Source organism: Euprymna scolopes, chromosome 7, assembly GCF_053919585.1.
Source record: "Euprymna scolopes isolate OS-2025 chromosome 7, ASM5391958v1, whole genome shotgun sequence".
NCBI classification, from domain to species: Eukaryota; Metazoa; Mollusca; class Cephalopoda; order Sepiida; family Sepiolidae; genus Euprymna; species Euprymna scolopes.
The window spans coordinates 6,462,297-6,466,933 of NC_136488.1; the positions used below are offsets into that span (position 1 = coordinate 6,462,297).

At 35.6% G+C, this 4,637-nt stretch overlaps 1 pseudogene; it reads left to right on the top strand.

Annotated features, from left to right (window-relative positions):
• Positions 1 to 4,264: 4,264 nt before the first annotated feature.
• LOC145280490 (U2 spliceosomal RNA) lies at positions 4,265 to 4,391 on the top strand (annotated as a pseudogene).
• The last annotated feature ends 246 nt before the right edge of the window (positions 4,392 to 4,637 follow it).

The following is a 4,637-nucleotide window of genomic DNA, read 5'->3' on the forward strand; positions in this document are numbered from 1 at the left end:
ATCTTGATATTCGTTGTCAGCATACCCACCCGCAAATACTATAAATCAGAAAAACAATTGGAAGGTGACAGTGTCGGTCGGAGAGAAGTAGATTTGTTTATCGCGCGTGTATACAAATCTGGCGGCCACTGAATTATAGTACATAATACAGGTCTTTATATCTGGAAAGTTACTTTTCTTTGCCAAATTTAAATGAGATTGTCTTATTCAGCAGAGTAGAAAACTTTCAAAAGTCGTCATTTTAAAGAAAATTGTTGAGGTGGAGCTAAGGTAGATAATTTCCTAAAAGAAAAAAATTGCAGTGTCGATAATTTGTTTGGAAAATAGAATTAAACAAAATATTCCACAGAAATATAATTGGCAAGAAAACAAATATATCATAAATAAGTGTTTTCACATGCAATGTGATTTAGTTAAAAACCTATTTGCATAAAGTATTGGGACGGGGACTTATTTGTAAGCGGTTGACATGATAAGTAACATAACCGAAGCCTAAGTAATCGTTGGAAAATATATAAGTAATTAAAATCGTCAACAGAAATAGTCAACGTAAAAAAAGAAGAGAATATAATAAAAAAACGCCCCCAAAACAAACTAAAATAAAACAAAAAATAGCACCGTGTAAGGGTTGAAAATGTCGCTCTAAAATCGAAAAATAAATAATAGTACCCGTAAATGCTATTTTTATTCGGAGCTTTTCTTTTGAGTGAGGGCAATGGCGTGTAGGCACTTGGTACGCAGGTAAGTGTAAGGTTACCAGTATTTAATTTTCCGTTTTTGAGCGGTTATTATGTGTGTATTTGTTTATTAGCACGATTGTCTCATATAGAGAGCGACGCCATATTGGAAAATTTCTGGAGCGTCCGTTTATGTATGAAGATGTGGATTCCGAGATAATAGAATTGTCAGGTCTCAGCCAATCAAAGTAGGCGGATTTTGAGAAAGGAGAATTTATTATTTATATGTCAGGGTTAGAGATTCCTTCCTCTAAAGAGGTTGCGATTTTGAATGCATTGCTCGTAGGATGCAATGTAACATTTTATTATAACGACTTTATGTGTCTGAAATTGTGCTCGAAAATTAATGTGTTTAAAATTGTGCTCGAAAATGAATAAGATAGTAGCTAATAGCATAGATGTCATAAATTAGTATATGGTATCTGTTATTGTAAACCTACGATACTTTGGTCCAAAGGGAATTTCTGCAGTCAAAATATTATACAGAAGATATAGAACGGACCCAAATGAGATAAATTAATAAGTACTAATAAATACGCAGAAGGTAATATTGTGTTACATAGTTCAATACAAATAATAAAATCCCATTGTAAGAGACAATCTTTAATTTACTCCTTGAGTCCACTACCTTTTAGCAGACAATGTTTTTTATAGGTCTGTTCCTTTCGAATGTTCCTTTTTTTACATAACGTATCGTTGACTCCTTTCGTCGGTGAATAATTTTGCACATCTAAATTAGTTCCTTTCTCACACAATTACAACGATGATACGATATTATTATGATAATATTTGAAAACAAGGATACATCAAAGGGAGGTCACTGTTATATTCTTATTTACGGTTGCCAGATTAACCTTTTTAAAACCAAATATCGCGAATTTTACTTTTTGGAGTAGTTTGATCTTCAAACATTGTATTTGGCTTTTTTCAAAGCATAACGTAGGAACCAATTAAGAAAGAACAAGCAGAATATTATATCGGCAAAACCACGGCAATTCATCATCAAATTGATTTTTGTTGATTTTTTTAAAAAGCAAAACTTACTGATTTATATATTAACGTATTTATTAATACGGATGCAGCTTTTTGTCATGTTTTGTTACTTCGGAACGAAAGGGTGAAGATGAGGAGGTCGTATGAAGATACAAAGATGAAAAAGGAGGAGAGAAGGAACGAAGCAACGTTTGTCTACGTTGAAAACATTCTACTGTGAAAAAAAAATGTCAGCAAAACAATTTTCCACGCTGCATCAAAAACGTTTACAAGTTCTTTAAAAAATATCGTTGTTTCAGACATTTATTTTACGAGAGAAAGACTTGGCAGTAAATCATTTTAAAAATTCATTTTTAATAAATGGATAATGGTAAATTATTAAAAACGTTTCAAATTATAAATCACAATTTCGACAAATTACTGCGATTTTTATTGCTAATCTGACTGAACCAAAGCATTTTTCATTTGTTTTAAATATGAAAAAAAAAACACATAAAAACGTATCTGCAATTTACAGGTTTAATTATACAAATATAGGATACATGTGCCTATCTTTTCGTGCGTCTATTAACTATAAAACTGTAACAGTGCAGATGAACGCGTGGAAAAGTAGCAGCCAATGATAGCAAGCTTGCAAAGAGCTTAACAGCAATAGTAGCCTAAAAAACACATATGCAAATTAGGACGTGTGCACGAGTTGGCACAGCAAACAAAACAAAAAACAAAACAAAAAACAAAAGAGAAAAAGAGCACAGTGGGCTCGAAAGAGAAACAAAGTTGACGTCGAAGAAAACGTGTAAAGTCGAAGGCGGGAAATAGCTGGCTACGGTAAGGTTGGAGAATAAAAGTATATCAGGCGAGATGGACGATGGCCAGAGACTTTAAAGTGGTGTCGTGACGGGAGAGTAACGGTAATAAAAGTGTTTGTTAAAAAAGAAAAAAAAAATGGCGACCCGGATTTGTATTTCTTTCTTTCCTTTGTTTGTAAGTGCAACGTAACAGAACACACGGACTTGAAATCGTGTAAGAATTATCACATAGCTAGTCAGATTGTCGTAAGCGGATCATATATTTTATTGTTTCCTAAAGCTGGAAAAATCAATGAGCAGACGTCGGATCATAAGAGAGAGAGCACGCAGATAACCTCGCCAGGCAATGCCCTTCTTACAAATATTGATCCGATTATGATGCGCATAGGAAACTTTCAGTGGACACCACTCTACTAAACGGAACAGAATATTAAAAAAACGTATAGAAATAGAAGTGACGTTCTTCTGCCTATCTCATTGGAAAGAAATAAAATGTACTCCCGGGCTTAGAACTAAACAATATTATTAACTTAAATTGGTCAGAAATTGTCTTGCCGGTATGCTGAGGAATTGTCAGAGAGCACGTCATAAAAAACTACGTTCAGAAATATCAGACACAAGTGTGTAACAGTTGTGTTGGTATCGTAAATTTCAACGTAGGTTAAAAATTAGGTAAAGCGGACTTTTTTTAAAAATTAAGGCAATAAGAATGTCACGTGTCATAAATAAAACGTTACCGACATAATGTACCTATGTAGCAAATTGGTAGATGCTATGACCCTGTTTATAGAGGTCACAAGGAAACAAGGTAATAAAGTAATAAAATTTATTGACAAAAACAGAAAACAGTAAGGGTTGTTCGTCGGCTAGATGAACAATCTTAGTTGGTCCACCGGATATCAACTACCGTCTTTGTCTATTGATATTTTTAGTCGCGCGCAAGCGACTCTATAAGTCACTCCGTCGGTCGGTCGGTCGATCGGTCGGTCTGTCGGTCTGTCCGTAACACTTTTGTGCTTGGCCTTTTTGGTTAAGATCAAAGGTCTGTTATTAATAGATGCTGTTCTTAACTTTTTAATCTTTTGTTAGCCTTTTGTCCAAAATCAAAGTGTAGTATCTGTTCCGGCAGATGCTGCACTTAAGATAATTTGTACCAGTCAATGGAGGGGAAACCCTCTATACTGGGACAATTATTATTTTTGGTAACCAGAGTGCCCCCTTTTTGCCTACTTTTAGGGGAGCTGGTTTTTACCTCACATTAAAAACGGCCTTGTGCCTAATTTGCTCAGTGGGGGAGCAAATAAATACCATCTGTTCCGGCAGATACTGCAAGCAAATACCATATGTGGGGGCGACCCCACATATAAGACCTTGGTCAATGTAGGGGCAACCCTTCATACCAATTGTCACTATCCAGCTCCCCTACTCCCCGGGGAGCTGGTCCCCATTTCCCCTTCACTCCTCATATTAAAAATCGGCCTTGTGCCTAATTTGCTCGGTGGGGGAGCAAATAAATACCATCTGTTCCGGCAGATACTGCAAGCAAAGACCATATGTGTGGGCAACCTCACATATAAGACCTTGGTCAATGTAGGGGCAACCCTTCATACCAATTGTCACTATCCAACTCCCCTACTCCCCGGGGAGTTGGTTCCCATTCCCCTTCACTCCTCACATTAAAAATCGGCCTTGTGCCTAATTTGCTCGGTGGGGGAGCAAATAAATACCCTTTTCTTGGCCTTTTGGCCAAGATCAAAGTGTAGTATCTGTTCTTACTACATGCTGTACTGATTGTGATATAAAGTGGGGAGTCACTTTTCTGTATTAATTTAATGTAAAATGATCACCCACTTTATAACCAGTCAGTCTCAAAGCCATTCAAGTCATTCTCCATATCATTCAAGTTGTTTTTGAAGGATTCCAGTTATCTTTAACTATTCAAGTCATTCTTAAGGTCATTTAATTCATCCTTAATTCATTAAAGTCATTCTAAGTCATTTACTTTTTATTTATTTAAGTCATTTCAGCCCATTTTTCGGTCATTTTAGTTTATCTTTAAGAATTTCATGTCAATCCTACATCAACGCATTCATTCATT